This window comes from Canis lupus, chromosome 20, assembly GCF_048164855.1.
Source record: "Canis lupus baileyi chromosome 20, mCanLup2.hap1, whole genome shotgun sequence".
In the NCBI taxonomy this organism is placed as follows: Eukaryota; Metazoa; Chordata; class Mammalia; order Carnivora; family Canidae; genus Canis; species Canis lupus.
This window is the reverse complement of record NC_132857.1, coordinates 50,498,378-50,517,875: the sequence shown is the minus strand read 5'-3', so window position 1 is coordinate 50,517,875 and position 19,498 is coordinate 50,498,378. Positions and strand designations below refer to the sequence as shown.

At 36.1% G+C, this 19,498-nt stretch overlaps 1 protein-coding gene and 1 long non-coding RNA gene across 4 annotated transcripts in view; one reads left to right on the top strand and one right to left on the bottom strand.

Moving 5' to 3' along the window:
* ARHGAP15 (Rho GTPase activating protein 15) overlaps positions 1-19,498 on the bottom strand; it is a 608,584-nt gene that overhangs the window by 421,234 nt on the left and 167,852 nt on the right. The gene's annotated exons all lie outside the window — the stretch shown is intronic.
* On the top strand, positions 13,701-15,494 carry LOC140612127 (uncharacterized). The gene is made up of 2 exons (XR_012013434.1): positions 13,701-14,048; positions 14,854-15,494. It is a non-coding gene; the product is annotated as an uncharacterized lncRNA (long non-coding RNA).

The following is a 19,498-nucleotide window of genomic DNA, read 5'->3' as shown; positions in this document are numbered from 1 at the left end:
TGCCGTATTACTAAAGTTGGCTGAGGGTGAATGACACTGAGAGAATTACATTTTCTAAATGAAGTTTACTTAATTTTTGTTAAAATATGTTCTATAAATGAGAAATAACACAGCACCTTGAGTTACATATATAAGGGCAACCATTTAAAAATACGTGTAAAGATAAAATGGTGATTATTAATGAGTGGCATCTGCTAGTTACATAAAACAAAGCTTTTCCTTCTAAATAAATCTGATATGTTGAAAAAGTGACTAAGTAAGACTTAATTGTTGCCACAGTAACTCTTTAATCTGTTATAATCTTTCACAACAGATTAAAGAGGTACTGCTTGTTCAATCCTCTTTGAAGGCCTGAACAGACTCTCTAAAACGTATGTGTAAATACTCGTGTGTACACGTATATACTAACATCCAAATAAAAGACATACGTATTTATCCACAGCAAAATGATATAACTTCTTCAGACACTACACATAAGGAGCATATTAAAGTAGGACAGATCAGAGGAACTGGTTTTCCTTATTAATTAGCTGATTTGTCAAAGTGTTTTAACAGAGGACAGATGACTGGAAGCGCATTGTAACGTTATTCAACATCTTGAACAATTATCTTAAGAATTTCACCTTGAGTACAAATCCCAAATATCCTTTCTCGAGGTCATTTTCCTCTAACTGTTAAATCTTGAATAGTTTGCGTTATAATCTAGACCTGATTCTTTCAAGTTGTTTTAAAGGTAGCAAGTGGACATCGAAACCCGTTTTTAGGGAAACTTCAGAGCTTTCTGAACTGGCTCCCTAGAGTCTTTTTTAACTCTCTTAAAGACCAGGAGAAGTGTCGTGTATTCCTGAGGCATCTTATTAACTGAAAATAAAAGTTGACTTCACTCCAATTCCGTTACCAGTCACTCTTTTCCCAACTTTGAGTCCTGACCAAATCCCTGTAGGATAACATGCTTTTGAACTTCGCCAAGAACTTGAGTGGTGACGGAGGCCTTTCAACTTCGCAGCTACGTCATAGCCATTTGCAGTGAAATAACTGTCGAGTTCTGATAAGAGTTAATTGTAAAGGTGAGTTATTTGGAAACTCTTTTCTAGCTTTAAATGTCATCTAGCATTTTTGGATGAGAAATGCAATTTTTTAATTAAAAATAAAATAAAATTCACGTATGTTAAAGTATTATAAAAGATTGGTTTCCTCCTTAGCAGAATGTAGGCTCTGGCAGAAATATGGTTTCAGGTGTGGGTGTAGGAGGGGAACCAAACTTGGATGAAACAGGATTTTATCTTCCTGGGGTGGGCTGCCAGTTAAATCTCTGCAAATAGCAATGTCATAAAGCATGGTTTTAGAGAAAGACCATGTGCTTTCTAGAGCAGCGATTGAGAGAAAAACAACAAAATTGCAAGGAGGCTAAATGTGAAAAACAAGCTTTCTCCTCATCCACCTGAAGTCTTGCAAGATAAAATTGCATTTTTAAAACACTCTTCGCCCAGTGACTTTTCAAAAGCAGGGCACAACAGCGTGAATCTTCAAACTTCCCAGAGTGCCTGCTTGATGAACTCTACTGTCTGGGTTCTGAGACATAAAGGTTAATTAAAGAAACGACGAGTTCTCCGCTTGCCTAACGTGGCTAAGGAAGCCACATTAGCAAAGCCACACACAAAGCTGAACAGCAATTAGAGAGAATCAAAAAACAGACACACAAAATGGAACCTTTGGCAAACCTAAAGATAGACTCTACCTCAGCATCTGTCGTTATGTTACAAACATCGAAAAACCTTACGTTTCTGATTTTTGCTTCTCATTCCACCAACCTGCCCTCCCACACACATGCAGTCTTTGCCTCCTCATTCCCCTGTGGCAGGTTTTGTGGGGAAACTGAAGTTGAAGGAGTCCCTGTGAAAGGAAACCCTCCAAGGTGACAGAGGGACAAGGCCCAGTTGGCATGACCTGGAAGGACAATATGGGGAGACCAAGAAAATCAGGATTTGGTGGAAATCAGTAGTTTGTTTACAAGCTGAAATACAAGGACCAGGGTGGGGGGGTGGGGGTGGGGGGCTCTGAGTGTCCTAACCAGGAACTCCCAGGCCTCCTGACCTTGCTTTCCTCTTAGCAAACCAGTCTCAGGGCCTCGTGTGAGTGGGACATCCTCCCAACTCCACACTTCAGTGAACTTCCTGTTTATTTATTGTCTGCCTTCCGCACGATGCCACCCAGGCTAAGTTTTTCTTTCTTTTTTTTTTTTTTTTTTTTCCTCTTTCATCCTGTCAGTATTTTTTTTTTAACTCTCCTGAGTCATTTTTAACATACAGTTAGGAATTTTTCCAGCCACTTGAAAATTCTATACTCTTTTCCTGCCATTTAAAATACAGTAATACAGTAAATCACTGCAACTGGGAAGAAATTCTGACTTGATCAGTGCAACCATGGTGTAAAGTGTGATAGACAGAATTCAAACACTAAGAGGGCAGTCTCTAGTTTTCATATATCAGTCTTTAGTTAAAGAGAAGTTGTAGATTAGCCGTCTTTAAATTAAGACATCTGAAATCCATTTGTATATGTTTGGTATTACTAATCTCTTAACTCCGACGATTTCACACAGAAACCCTTTTGTTGGAAACTGAATTTCTCGTGTAATAATTAGCTGTGGAATATTACCCCAAACAGGTGTCTGTAGCCTGTCAAAGTCAGAACAGGTGATTTAGAATTAGCGTATTAAAAGAACTGTGAATTAGCGAAGCAAAAACGTGTTAATTTCTTGTTCCATCTGTTAATATGAATTCACTGCCAAATATTTTACTTTGTAGAACTGTGCTGGGATTGGCAAGAACATACACTATAAAAAAAGTTTAAAGGCCTGAATGTTTAAAAATCATGACATACGTTACTGCAAAAATAACTTCTACATTTTGAGCATGCTTTTTTTTTTCTTTTTTATCTTTGAAAAAAATAACTGCAGAGATTGCCATATAATATAGAAAGTTAACTAAAGAAAACATACGATCAAATGTTAGACCTTTAAAACAAAAATTGGAAGAAAATGTTATTCAAGAATGTTTGGTTATAAATGAAGACTAATTCTTCAGTGCTACTTCTCAGATGTATCTGAGAACTACTCTGAATTGCTGGGAGATAGAAATATCTGCTGCTACCATGCAGCTTATATCCAATAATATCCTCTTATACAGAGCTGCCATTATAGAAAGAGAGATCATTTTTTTTTCTACCCAAATACTCTAATCTTTTAAAGATTATGGTGCAATTTAGGTCACTAAATCAGTCTCTGTATAATACCTAAACCTATTGTTCATTAGCTTAGTTGTGTTTCTTCCACCCAATTTTCCTTGCATGGGCAAAATCTAAATACATCATACCCTTAACTCTACAGGCATGTATGTAATTGTGTATGCCCGCCCGTGGTGGTGGTAGAGGCTGCGGTATGGGAAAAGAGGAAAGACCCACAGTAAAATGAAAGGAGCTCTTTCTGTGTATCTCCATTCCGACGACACATAAAGAGCTTGGTCTGTAACTGGACACGATTTCATTCTGAAAACCTTGAGAGAATCTAGAGCTAATGAACTATTGAACCAGTTTGCCATCTTTGTATTTCTTTTCTTTGTAGGCAGATCCATGGGAAAAGAAAGGAATTCGAAGTGAACTGAAATTTGTGAGCTTAGACATATGCTAAGAGTACAGTTAACTTGAGTTACTTTTTCCATGCTGCTGAATTGGGTCCTGAATGAGGCAGTTTTGTGACTTAAACAGATTTCACTAATTTTCCTTCCTTGCACATTTAAAAAACAAACCACACTCTCCCATATTGCTGTTTGGGTTTTAACGGAGCTAAGGCATGCACACCCAATTACTATAAGCACTTTAACTAAGGCTTAAAGATATGCAGCATGTTCTTAACTGCAAATGATATGATAGGTAGTGTCTTTCCTCTCTAGTTTTATGTCACATCCAAGAGATTAATCCTCTCATGAATCATCCATAATGACTAGAATAATTTGGGGGAACTGAATGAAATTTTTCAAATTATTTATATCATGAACTCACAAGAATATGAATGGTGGGTTATGCAAATACAAACCATGCTTACAAAAGCTAAATACAAAAAAAAGGGAGGGATGAAGGTTAAGTTTATATTTCTAAAACTGGACTCCTTTATATTGACACATCATGGCCTTACTGCTTCACTGGTGAGTGATCTACCTTACAGTTTATGAAAGAGATAAGGGAAACTTTGTTTCTAACATTTGAATGAAAGCATAATTATCTTTTGCATAGCTTAGAGCAAAGATTCCAAGTTTTCTAAGGATGTGAGAAGAGATGCCCTTATTCTATAAGGTTCATGACAGTATTTTAAGAAGAAAAAATAGTGATCTTTAAAAATAGCCAGGGATGTTTTTCCTCGTATGAAACAAACAGACCGAGCACAAGTTTTATAATTCTTTCTAAACATGATCTCAGACAAAAGACAATACTCTATTCCCCATCATATTTAAGAAATATGGTGTTATTGTATAGGAATCGTTGATGAAATATTTCCAAAATTCTATATCATCAGCCTAAAAATTCATATAAAACTATGCAATACATAAAACATTTTATGGAGTTTTAAATTATACAGTACATTAAAGTTTTAGTTGACTTATCTGAAGACATTTTTGGTATGTAAATAAAAATGCAAGGAGAAGAACCTGTCAGAAAGTAAATAAAGTATGTAAATTAAATAAAAGGTAAGGCAGCTACACTTTTTATATAAATAACTGTGTTAACGGAGCTTTATGCATATTACAATATATTCAGATGCATAGCTTTTGCAAAAATAAATTCATTGCTCCTCTCCAAAGAATGGATTAAAACAATTTATTTTATAAAATTTGGATAGATAGGATAAGAAATGTAATAGCCATCCATGGAAAATAAATATAAAAATTATTCAAGCTCCATCTACTTTATGTTAGTAATGAGATGCACTTCATTCAAATTCCTTTCAATTGAAACAGTGCTGAGGAAGCAAAAACATGATTCTGTAGGAAATGATTTCTAATCTTCATGATAACATACCGATATAATACAATTATTTACAATTGACTAAGAGTTAATTTCAATAGTATAACATCTTTCTTGCAAAAATGTCAGCTTTTATTGATGAAACAAACTAAGAATAAAACATTTTTACTTGTAGTATTACAGTGCTGTTTTTCATTCTGTTAACCAAAACAACACAGTAATACTGTAAACAAAAAAATAACATCAGACTGCTTCTGTTTGCATGATTTTATCAAAAACTATAAGCAATGGAATGAAGTACATTAGCTGTAGTTTTGGAAAACACTTGATTCTTTTAGATTCCAGTCAAGCTATATTCAAAATAAGAAGTGACCGTTGGGCTAATTGTATTAATTATCTAGTAGGTCATGGGAGAACATAAAGTTAATAATTGAAAATGATTGATCTCATATGTTTAAGATACAGTAAAAGTAAATATGCAATAAAACTATATATCTGTCTGTTTACACACACACACACACACACACACACACACACAACCAGTCTATATATACCAGTTTTTCTCAAATGGCGTCCAAATGTATCCAGACATTTTAGTTGTCACAACTCAAGGAGCAGTGCTACTGGTATCTAGTGGGTAGAAGCCAATGATGCTCCTAAATATCCTACAGTGTCTCTTACAACAAAGAATTATCCATTCCAAAATATCACTGGACATAGATTAGGAAACCTTCTTATATGCCTATAGTTTGTGCTATAACCACCTGCCCTCTTTTATTGAGAAATGCAAAGTATTTATATCAAGGAACGCTTTTTAGCTCCCAGGCAGGTTCAATCAGACCACTATCATCAGAGAGGAGTAGAATTCATTCTTAACACTTATTTACAGAGTGCATATCCCATGCCAGGTCTTTTTGTGGTCACAGTTCCAGAACAAGTTGGCATTTGTCTAGTTCAATTTCTTTACTTAAAAACTGGAAAATAATTGTAAATGTCCTACATTTACCTTGGCATGGCTGGGTTTGAACTGAGTTTTCCTGACTCTCAGATCCCAGGCAAATCTTCTGTACACTGAAATCTCGGCTCTCGGCAGAGTCAACCACTGGGAATGGTATCCGTATATTTGTAATAAAGAAATACATTGATTTGCACTATGTATCTGTTTTCCCATATACCTAGCTAAAATTCCAACTTGCTTTGACCGTTTTGGGTAGGACATTTACTGTTAAATATTAAGAAACAGAGGTAGGGCATGAAAGAAAAATACTGATTTTACGGGAATATTTTATTAGATCTCATTAGCTGAAAAAATCTTCCTTGAGTCATATTTTAATATTATACTTTTTTCATTTTTTTTTACTAAGGAAACTTAATATTAACTACAAAAATGAAAATTCCCTTGGCAATGCTCTAACATATATAAAGAATAGTAGGAGGTAGTATTTTCAGAATTCAAGTCAAGAAAAAGTTTTCTCTTCTTAAAAGATATTATTTTCCTTCTAATTTCTTCTGGCTACCAGGAAAGTCAGAGCCAAATATACATTTCACTAGCAGCAAAAATACTAGTTTTTAATGTTTGGTGTCTGTTTCTTTATCCTTTCCACTGCCTTGATTTACTATCTTTCTTCAAAAGTTGTTTGGATATATGAATAAATAATTAAGTAGATACTGTCTTTATTTTCCTAGAAAGCTTATTGAATACTGCTTGGAATGATAATATTATAAATTGTCTTAAAACTGGATAATTAACATGTATCTCCTTCTCCCATGATTTGCTCAATGATTTTGCAGCTATGGCATTCCCTAGAATTTCGTGACAGGTTACCAGTGATGCCCTTCTATCTTAGTTAAAACCACCTAGCATGTCAATGGCAGTATAAAGACTCACAATTATAATACTTTTTATAGCTCTTCTATATGCTGGGCACTGTGTTATGTAGTGTGTGTGTGTGTGTGTGTATGTTCTTTTTCTTATCATTAAGTCAGTCCTGCAAGCTGGATACAATTATCCTCTTTTTACTGAAGAACTGGAAGCCTGGAGAGAAAGGGTAGCTTGCCTATTATCTAGTGAGCTAGCGACAAACCTAAAATCCCACTCTAGCTCTGTCTGACAGTAGAACTCTTGAATGTTTTCACTTGTTGCTGTTAGTCCACTTAATGCATGAAAAAATAGAAAAATTTTAGTAAGTATGAAATCAAATTCTAAGAAGTTTACATATGATTTCCTTCAGTTTCTGGTATGGCTATTTTTATTGCCTCTATTGAGTAATAATTTATTTTGTCTCTTCCCCACCCCATAACTATATCATAGACCTTATAGCATAGTATATCATTTGAAGGTTTCAAAAAAAATAGTAGGGTGCAAAGTTTACATATTGTCTTTTCTTCAATGCTACTTGAGTGTATCCATCTGAGGAAAGGGATTGTGACTTTATACTGTTTTCACCAAGGAAAGTATCAAACTGTGTATCTAGTTCCATGCTCGTAAAAGACTAAAATCCATTAAGGCTTTTCAACATATATATGAATCCATTAATAAATGTAGCGATGCCTCATTGAATTGGGACTAATTACACCATAAGAATTATGTCATGGAAAACGAGAAAATATTCATAATTATGTGATGTACTTCTGTCTGTTTTACGAGCCACCTGATCAAGACCCCTACTCTGCTCACTCACTCTGCTCCAAGTCATAGGAAAGTAAACCGGATGGACCCAAAACAAATTTGCAGTATATATTAGAAATTTGTCTTTGGCTGAGAGGCAAAGTTTTCCTTTCTTTCTCTCCTTTTACACTGACAATATCCCCCAGCTATTTCCATGTTGGCTTCTTTTCCTTTTCATTCAGTTTGTAAGATGAAACAGGAGATTCTGATCAAAATGTATTAACCAACTATATATTCATTGTATCTGGACCATATTGTAGTGGTACCCTCACTGAGCCTTATCTTTTAAATGTTATCCATAACTTGCCCAATAAGGTCCTTTATTTAGTTGAAATAGTTTATAGGTAGGATGGTCAGAATTCCAATATGGCCTCAAGATTCCATCCCCCTGGTATAAATGTCCAGTATAATCTCTTCTCCTAAGTAGTAGGCAGGATCTGAGACTATGATGTGATAGCTTTTCCTGGTTAGGTTTTGCTATATGGCCAAGGTGAAGACATTTGGCAGATGTAATCAAGGCCACAAATCCATTGACTTTGAGTTAATCAAAGGTTAATTATCCTGGGTGGGCTTGCCCTAAGCAAACATACCCTTGAAAAGATGACTGGTACTTCCCTGCAAGAAAAGACTGGATTTTCTTCAATTGCTTCTTGAAGAAGCAAACAGACACCTGATAAATTATCTAGGAGCTTCCATGTACAATCATAAGGGATTGAATTTCTGCCAACTGCCAGGGAGCCTCAGATAGGATCATAGCCCCAAAGACACCACACTAGGACACCTCAATAGCGGTCTTATGAGACCCTGAGCAGAAAACTCAGTCAGACTGTGTCCAGAGTCCTGCCACATGGAAACTGTGAGATAACAAATGTGTGTTGTTTTAAGTTGGTACATTTGTGGTGATTTGCCACACAGCAGTAGGCATCTAATAAGAGGGATCAGCACATTGGTGGGATATTGGCAAAAAGGGTGGGGAGAGAGAAGGGAAAAAGACCATTTGAGGGTTACTCGCACTCAGGAAAATAAATCCTTGTTACTCCAACAGAGGTGTTTGATTTGGACAGAAGACTGAGGTCAGAACCTAGAGTACATTTACCCAAGCACACTTCTGATTGTCTCCAGATCAGTCACACTTGCCTTAAATGCTCTCTCTTAAATAATACAAATAAGGACTAATATATTCAAGTGTTTTGCAGGTGCTAGACACTGCGTAGGGAAATTTACACATACTTTAAATTTTGATCCATATAACCACCCTGAAATGTATGTTTATGTATTATTATCAGCCCTATTTATCAGGTGATGTGATTGATGATACATACTGTGCCTATCATTAAACAGCCAATCTTGGCAGAGTCAAAATTCTAACATGGATCTAATCCTCCATGATCTGGACACTTTGCTATATTCCTCTTCTCTACAGAGGCACTTGTTCCTTATTATTTCTACTCATATGAGCACTATGGTGATGACTATGCTCTTTAAGATCTACCCATAAACCTTAGAAAGATTTCTATGTCTTTCTTACATTTTTGGTCAGTATATTAAGGCATTTCTTACCTTAATGTAGCATTTTTGTTTAAATAAAAGTGCCGTGTCCCTATATAAGAAATTCACAGTATGCCCAATAATGTTACTGAGATTGTTCCAATAGTTTTTAATGTAGAGATGGGGAACAGGTGTCTGCAAAAGTATTTTTTCAAAAAAAAAAAAAAACTTAGTTAAAAATTCAATCTAGATGTATTCCACAAACTGTTTTTATAATGAAATAAATTATTTATAAGATACACAATACACTTATTTAGAAAATATCTTAAAGCATATAGTATCAACTAGATTTATTTGACTGGCATACTTTTGGCACTAAATGATATTTATATATTTTAAATTACCCTTAATTTGTTTATAACAGTTGCTCAAATTCCATTTGTATAGAAGGACCATTTTTCCCTAAAGCACTGATATTCTACTACTTGCTTCACATTAAAGATGTGTTTTCTCCTAAGAGTCCATTGACAATTAAAACATTGTGAAAAAAAAAAAAGACTGGTTGTGTTTCAAGTATGATATGTCTAAACAATTTGAATTTTAAGATTTCATCATTATTACACTCGACTTTGATTTTTGAGATACTATGTTTTTAAAGGTGTCAAAGGGGCAAGATTTGACCATCTTTGACCCACAAAAGTAGTAATTTCATATGATTCAAATAAGATGAAATAATGATTCTGAAGTATCCATAAAACTCAATGAGCATTGCCTTAAGACTCACCATAATTTTAGTCCAATCTGCTTTACAAAGTTAAATGAACAAGCTAGAAATAAGAAAGTGATCCTAGCATCCTATGATTGTGCATACTTACCTTGTAATTTTATACCTATTTACAAAGGAACAGTTTATTATATTTGTCCTCAAGGATATATGCCATTATGTTTATCCTACCTATTACGAAGTAAGAGTTAGATTATAAAACCACAAGAGTTTATTTGTGGTCAAGCTCATGAGTTATTCAGCTGAGTATTTTCTCTTTGATAAAAGGGTCATTTTTGTGAAAGGTCAGGACTCTTCTCCTTAGTTCAAATGAAAGGAATAGTTATGCATGTATATAATAAAAAGGGTTGGTATTTCACTACCTGAGAGAATTTAGTCATCTGCAAACTAGAGAATGCTTGATCTGCTTCTTCCAAGCAATTTTTGTCATAAAATCATAAAATAGAATTCTTTCCCACCTTCCATATTATCTGTGCCACTAAGTTAAATAAGTATTTTCACCAGAAATGCAGATTTTCAGCCCAGAATTTCACACCACATTGGACTGAAATTTTCAAAAAGAATATAAAGTGTCAGAATTATTTTTAGTCAGAGCAAGAAGTATTATTTATACCTTGCTATAGTTTTTTTATGTGAAAACTTAACAAAAAATTTTAACTTGGGGGGAAAAAAGTAAAATCTGAAAGTCAGTTTCATTAAAGGTCCTCTTTAACAATATCTTGTGGGGGCAAGGGTGGTAGTACTGATCATGGCGGTGGTGGTATTTTAAGTGTAGAATCACAAAGAAGAAATGAGAGAGAGACTAATGGATTTGGAACTCCAGGAATGTACTCCATAGGAACTAGATGTTCATTATCTCAGGTGATCATTTCAACATGCTTATGTAGAGAAGGTTATTAGGTCTAATTGGCAGATGAAGAAACTGAGGATAGCAAGAGTAAAATCCATTCAAGGTCATGCTTATAGTAAATAACTGAGTCTAGAATTAAGCATAATAGCATTTCAGAAACTGAAGTTCTTGACTTTTCATATGTAATCACTTTGGTCAACACTTGACTGGATTAACCAAGTGGGATCATAGTCACCATTTAAAACTTTTTAAAGAGTACTCTATCTACCTAATCTATTGATCTAATCTCCGTTTGTATACATATGTTCATGTATGTATACATAGCCCACAATTTCACTGTAACATTATCTTAAGTCAGTATAAAATTGATTGTTAGTTTTTAAAATTTCACCATCCGAGTTACCCGTTCATGGAAAACACTTGTGTTTTGTACATATATCTCTTTGCGTCCTCATTTAAGGCCTATTACTGTTTATTTTAGATGCAAATCTTAGAAATTAAGTTTCTCAACTTAAGACATGATAAAAAGAGGACAGGAAATATCACAGAATAACATTATAAAAAAGTGCCAGAATAGGACAAGACTAAGAGGTGAAAATCTATTAAAATCTGAGAAAAACTCAATATGAGATTCAATAATCTCCCACATTTTAATAAGCATCAAGAGCCATACTGCAACAACATATGACAAATAATATACGTGTACAATAAAAGGTATCAAGAAAGCAGTATGATAAATTCTATACATATAAGCCATAGAAAAGTGTGATAGAGTATTTCCATTCAAAATATTGGCTACTACTTTTCTTTTTAAGATTTTATTCATTTATTCATGAAAGACATGGAAAGGGAGAGAGGCAGAGACACAGGTAGAGAGAGAAGCAGGCTCCATGCAGGAGCCTGACGTGGGACTCGATCCGGGGTCTCTAGGATCACACCTTGTGCTGAAGGCAGCACTAAACCACTGAGCCACCCAGGCTACCCAAGGTTGCTACCTTTTGATGTTTAAACAGGAAACTCTTAGTTGCTGGGAAAATAACCCAAACAAATTTTTTGGAGTGGTGAGATTTTATTCTCCCCATCTCTGTGCCTTTCTGCCTATAGACTTGCATAAAGCATTTTGCACGCTGGTTATAATTGGTACAATATATATTTGTTCAAATATTTCTTTTAATGGTTACACGTAGCAAATAAATCATTTCTAAATTATTTTTTAGATCTTGAGCTACAACTTAGGAAAACTCACCAGTACTTACTTCTCATTATAAGAGACTCATCCTCAGCTACTCTCTTTCTTGTTCTTGTGATTTAAAAAACAGTGGAAGGAGGACCGAAGCTAGAAATGTGAATTAACAGTAACAGAGTGGCAGGGTTAAGACAATAAGTATTTTAGAATCTATGAGAAGCGTATTCCAAGAAAGTTTCTTGCCACACACTCGTTGTGTGACTCTGAGAAAGTTACTTAACATCCTTGACATTCTATCACCACCTCGGTAAAACAGTGACATTAATTCTCTGAGAAAGTTGTGCATGTTTAAATAAGATACTGAAAGCAAAGCAACTACTACAGTATCTGGTATACCATTTACTTTTTAAACTATGTTGATAATTTAATTTACCATATAATTATTTTGATACTTCCTTCCAAGTATTGAGATCCATATACACCACCGCCAAATATGGGATGAGATTAAGGTCATGCATGTGGGTTTTACTAATATATTTTCTGATTAAATCTTTACCTAAAAGTTGTATGAGACTGACTTATTAATAAGAGCACTCAGTGCAGATTTGCTGAAGTGAGATTCAAATCAGTTTAATGAGTTTAAGTTTGAAAAGCACTAATATGTTTTGGAAAATAATTATTAGAAATTTTCCTTATGGCACTAATTTTCCATTCACATGAATGAGGCTTAGTGAAGCTGCCATAATCATTTTATAATGATATAAGTGGAAATTTTCAGAGATGACGTTATAACGATGAGGTAAAACACAGTACTGTCAATATCGTAGTGTGCTAAGAGGGTAATAAAGAGTTTCAGTATTTGAAGATGCTAACTAGAGACTACATCCATTTGTAGAATCCAAACACTATTTTTTTACTAATTCTTTCATATGGTAATACATAGGTGAGACTGAAATACCAGCATCTGCTTGGTAATACATGTGGATGAGAGATCTGAGGACAGGATACGATCTAGAGCCAGACGTGATAGAGAACCAGAGTGAGATAAAGAAGTGATAGAGAATAGATATGTGATAAATTGAAAACTAGATATGTACCAGGGAATATAAAAGACTCCTACCAAAGAGGACGATACTTGTTAACCCTGTGCAGTATAATTTAAGAATTAAAATGGCAAATCTACAAAATAAAAATGTAGGAGAATGGCCAAAGTGAAAGGTCCAAACAAAGGTGCACTATATGTGAGACTAAGCAAAAAATCTATCTAAAATCTAGGGCTCCTATGGGAAAGAATAAAAATCCCTGTGCCATTATTACCAGTTGTGTGACCTAGGATAATTACTTTTCTATGCCTTAATTTTCTCTTTTGTTACGAGGAGATCACAAAATGAGATACCGTATGGCACAGCATATAGCCTAGTAATTGGCACCTGACACAGTCCTGTGGATTTTTTTGTTTGTTTGCTTGTTATTTTTGCTTGAATACATATATATATATATACATTTAATATATATATTAAAAATATATATTTCATATGTATATATGAAATATGGAGGCTCTGTGCTGACTATCCAGCCTAGCATGAGATGTAGAACTTTAATAACTGTGATTTCTCATAGTTTCCATGGTTTAGGAGACACATGGTTACACAGAAAACTTTCTTTTTCTTTCCTATACTGCTTGTAAAGTAAGACAGATGATATCTTTCTCATCACGTGTCATGCACTCATCATAATGAGCCTGTAATAGAAGGACGCACTGCTGAGAGACAAGTCAACAGTGTTGCCTGAGAATGTTCTGAGTTGCTGCTAAAGACGCAAATGCTCTTCCATAGAGAGAGGGCAAAGAAGAACAAGCTAGAAATCAGTCAGGCAACTGAAGAAAGATCAGGACGACGGTGTTGGGAAAACCACCAAGCAGAGTTGTCAGGACAACATCCGCACTGTAGGCTGCTGAGGAAGGCGAAGATTCAGAGTCAACTACTGAATACCGTAGACTCGGTGTGACTGCTCGGGTTCAAGGCACTGTCGATGGTGTGCGAACTTGTGATCACTGGCAAGTATGATCGATCATTTCCCAATTTTGTAATCTGTCCACCTGGTGTTAAAACTATCCCGGTTATCAATATAACTGACTTAAGTCCCCTCCCTCGTTATGACTTACCTGTCAGACCTGTGGTTATGATTACAATAGTAATGATTGGAATTTAGGCAGATGTGTCTGCTCACTCTTAGGAGAGGCTTCCCCAAAAGAATCAAGGGCTTTTTCTTTTTCTTTTTCTTTTTCACTTTGGACATTAGCAGTTCTAGCTGTAATATAACTACTCACATAGAAGAAACACAAACAAGCTTATAAGCTAAAACAAAAGGCATAGTCTATGAAAATCAGAGCAAGGGATCCCTGGGTGGCTCAGTGGTTTAGCACCTGCTTTCAGCCCAGGGAGGGATCCTGGAGACCCGGGATCGAGTCCCACGTCGGGCTCCCTGCATGGAGCCTGCTTCTCCCTCTGCCTGTGTCTCTGCTCCACCCCCCATCTGTGTCTATCATGAATAAATAAATAAAATCTTAAAAAAAAAGAAAAGAAAAGAAAATCAGAGCAAGTGAGGATCCCTCCCCATAGACCAAGAGGTTCTGAGGTTTAGATTGGGTTTTCGCTGAAAACTCTTGATCCAGAGACTTCGAGGATACTATGTGACCTGCTTCCTTCTACTTAGGGAGGTACTCTCAGGGTTAAAGTTCACAGAAGGGGTCTGGATTCTCTTGTGCCATTGCATCGGAAAGCTACCTCTAAATAATCATTCACCTTCCACATCACCCAGCAATATGCTTATGAAAGCTGTTTTCTTTCTTGTAACTACAGGTGTCAGATGCATCAAAAAAGCAGAAGTGCCCTTTCAGCTCTTCTCCGTGCCATTCCTTGTCAACTCATGCTGCCTCCAGCAACAGCATAATACGGAAAACAGCAATGATGTCACTGGAAGTGCTCTGTGATTGACAAAGAAGAATGGTAATAGTCGGAGGCGGCTCCTCAGAGAATTCAGAACTCCCTCGATGTCATCCAGGGGCCCATCCCCTGATTGGGAAGAGGGATGAAGTGTTCTCTGTCTAGAAGGCAGAGATGAGAAGTGATGTAGGTACCGAAGAACGGCCAGTTTCTCTGAAGTCCTTGGAAGCAGGACACGCTCAACCCTGAGAACTCGGTTAGGTTCCCTGGGACAAGCTCGGGGCCCCAGAAATGTACTGACAGTAGAGCACATTCCTTAACTCTCACACTTGTTGAAATGAGTAGAAGGTGGCATTTGTTTGGAAATCCCTCCCCAGTCTTTGTTCCCAGAACCCAGTATTCATTTTCCTGTGCCTACATACGTCGCTCCTCAGATAAACATTACTACTGCAACAAATCGTGGAGTGCCAGGCCTCACCAGATGGTTACATTGAATTAAAAATATATGCAAAAATAAGTTCTAAAGTGAAAATGGATAAAGATATAACTCTCACTAATTCCCAAAATTGCCTTCTATTACAGCCATGCTGCTACAAATACTGTCTTTATCCACCCGAATCTTTGTTCCTATCATCTTTCTCCTTCGAAAACCTCTGCACTTCTCTATTCATAAAAGGACCAGCTGAAGTCTCACATCCTTCATGAACATTCTCTTGACAGTCCACATGTCCCACCCTTCCTGGAAATCCTACTGCCTGCCTTTTATTTGTCCTTTAATCATGACTCTTCTCTTCTACCGATTTTAGAAATCTCTTTCCTTCTCAACAGAATCTAAATTCCTTGAGAGTCGAGGTCATTTAAAAATTCTGCCCTCTGCTGAACCCTCAGGATACGGACAAGGTAGGAAGAAGAACAGGCGTCTGCAGCCTGGGATGAATTGCACACGATTATAAACCGTGTAGCCCAAGCCAAGTCTAATTAGAGAAAGTTTCTTTCAGGAAGAAACTGTTTCTCCCAATTTTCTCCTTTCTTTTCAAATGACATTTTTCTCTCTTTCATGGGAGATATGATTGTCTAATGGAATTAGGCTGCCTAGATTTAAATCCAATTCCAACTGATGTTTACCATACAGCTTTGGGGAATTTATTCGTGGCCCCATGCTTCAGTTTCTCCAACTGTAAAATGGACTTAATAAAGATGCTGCCTTTAGCATTACCCCGAGTAGTAATTAAACTAACATATATGAAGCGCTTGGAACAATACCCGAAATACAGTGAGTGCTAAATACATGAGGGCTATTATTTTGTTAGGATTACATTTCTTCTTATTAGCTTAGTATTCAATTACATTCCCCTCTGGTTTCTCTCTAAGTACAGGTCACTTGTTTGAAAACACAGTCCAGCTGGCTAGAGACCAGTGACTTGGCGCCCAGAGCCTTAGGCTGGATGGTGGGGGGCTGGGGGCCGCTGACTCCTCAGTCACTGATCAGTGCACTAGCCCAGGATTCTTTGGGGTAATCACTGATATTTCTGGACTGCCTTTGGCAGATGATGCTGACCACACCAAGTATGTGTGGTCTCCCTTCCACAGTACACATTTACAGCTGGGAAGTGGCTTCCCCCAGAGACCATACTTGCCAGACCTTTCCCCTTGTTTTTAAATGGTGAGCCACATTCTGGCCAATGAAACATAAGCAGAAGTGCTGTGTGGCACTTCCAGTCCAATTGTGCTCCTCCTCTTCTTCATTCGCCCTTCACTGGCTTGATGCAGATGCACACAGTGACCTCAGAAGCCACATGTTAAAGACACTGGGTCCATCTGGTGGGAATTCTCTAGGAGTCCCTGATTTACTGCCTGCAGGAAGGCAGGCTGCAATCACCAGCGCCCACGCTGGACTTTACAAGAGTGAGCAATAAAGTTCTATTCTGTTAGATCCATTAACTGGTTTGGGGTTTATTTGTTCCAGTAGCTACTGTTATCCTAACTAATACGTTGCCCATCAGTAAATTGGAGAGAAGCATACTCATCTTACCAAAAATTAATTATTAACTCATAAAATGTCAAAGTTTCAGAAAGCACCAAATAAATACGTGGGGTAATAATTTCCTGCCTACTTGATACTTACATTGAGAAAATTGTGTTAAACTTGCATCATAGCTCACCAGGGCTTCTCAACTCATCTATAAACTTAAATGCTCTGGTTTCCAAAGCACTTGGATTTGCAGGAGAGACTGTCTTAGGCTCTTGAAAGGTGCTCATTAAGATTCAGGTTTGAGGGAAAGGAAGGCTTAGGGGGAGATGATCATTTATCATCATGACAAACAGCAAAGGAGTTTTAAGTAAAGAGTTGACCAAGGCCAGTTTACCGTTGAGTTCCCAGAGCTTTATTGAATTTTTGTCGAATGCACCTTAAGCGATCCAAATAAATATCCTTGATTGTGCTGTTGTCTCTTCTTTTAAGTACAATTTTTTTTGCAACTAAATAGGGAAAAAGAAAAGATTTTTTTCTTGTGTGTGTGTGTGTGTGTGTATGTGTGTGCTAAGTATCTGTCATCAAATAATAGCTAAATTCAGGTTTGAGTATGGACAGTCCATCACCACGTTATCATTTTAACACTTAATATTTACAACACATATGTCACTTTTAGTTCCCTCCCAGAACACCCAGCCTTAAGACCCATATCTGAGGCACTTTCAGTCCCTGCCTTTCATCAGGTACTTGTGGGATTATGCATCATTAACAAAGCCTGACATCTTTGATGCTCTGAGGTGCTTTAAAACTCTGAAATCAGTGTTAATCTAACCTCTGCCAGAATGAATACAAATCACACTCTTGTTGGTGCAGAATAGATTTGTTTGAGGGTAGCCTTCATCCAGCACTCGGACCCCTCGCCCCCCGACCGCCACAACATCTATGAGTCTTAAGACAAGAATATAAATGGAGGTATGCATCCTCTATGTGTAAATATTTTACAGTTGCATATCCAGCTAAGAAACTTCATAAAATCATTTTCCAAGCCATTCCATTTGTTGTGAGGACTAAATATCCTAATATTCATTGAATTTGGAACCATACTTGGCATATAATGAGGACCCAATAAATGCTAGTTGCTATTATTGTTTTGTTGCGACTCCTGGTGATGAAGACTTCCTCTCCTTGAGAGCAATCCTTGATGAATAAATGACTCAGTGATTGATTATTGGGCCACAGGCTTCTCTGAACCCCAGGTGCCCTCTTGATCAATGAAACAATGTCCGAGAGGGTGGCATCAATACCACCAGACCCAAATGCATACCAAAGTGACTATAACAAACAAAAGACTTTAGGCACTGGCGTCTCCACAGACATTAATTTTCTAATGACTTTAAAAATGAGAATTCTAAGCTAATTTATTTAAATTTTTCATTTATATTTATATATGATAAGCTAAAGGAAATCTAAATGCTAAAGAAAGGGTTTGAATAAAAATACCAATTAAAATCACTAATTTGCTACCATTGGATTAATACTTTGGCTTAGTAATGTTATCACTTAAAACTAATGGGGTCAATATCTATTTCTAGAAACAATCAACAATAGCTTCTAAATTATAGTTGTGTTTCCTAGCACTGCTAAAATTAATGGTCTTGTGAAATTCCTATTATAAGAATATATATTTCAAATACTGAAAACCCCACCATAAATTATTTTACATAAATAATTATTTTAAAAATCAATAAGACTATTTTAAAGTTTTGGAACTAAAAAAAGATTTTTAAAAAAACCTGTGTTGGGAGTAATTTAAGGAAAAAAATTATGCTTCTTTCTATTGTAATAATTTTTGAAAGGACTGCCTTTTCTATTAAATTTTTTAATTCAATTTTACAGGCTGTTACTCTATAAATAGAACTATCCATTTTAAATGGACAAGGTGAAGTATATAAATGACATTATTAGCGTTGCTACTAACAAGTTTTGAACTATGCATATTTACACATAAATAAAACCAAACCAAAGCGGATACCAATCTATGAATAGTAGAGATGGCATCCCTATTATTTCCTTAGTTTAAGGTGTAAATGGATCAAAATAATTGAGTAGTATTGGCACCTTCCTGCATTATATATTGAAAAATGCATTGATGAGTAATTAATTTAACTTTAAAAAAAAGCTCAGCAACTATACTTATATAGAAACCATAGCTTTATCTTAACCTGCTCCTTTTACAATATTGTAAATTATGGGCTAGAAGCTAATGTTACCTCAAATGTCTGATGAAACTGGTAAATCATTGCAAAGCCCAAGCAACTGTGTTTCAAAATAAGAACAGCGTGTGCTTATAGGACAGAGAAACCAACTATTATTTACACTTACTGTTATTAATCTGGGGACACTGGACTATAGCTGTCCATTTATACCACTGAGAAATGGACATTTCTTTGAGAAGTAGTTACAGCTTTCCAAAAGTGTTTTGAAACTTTCCGCCTTCTAAACTAATTTTATTCTAAAATGTTAAAACATGCTCTATTTACCAAAATGAATCTCTAGTTAACTTTGTCCAGTACCCAAGCACAAGTCTTA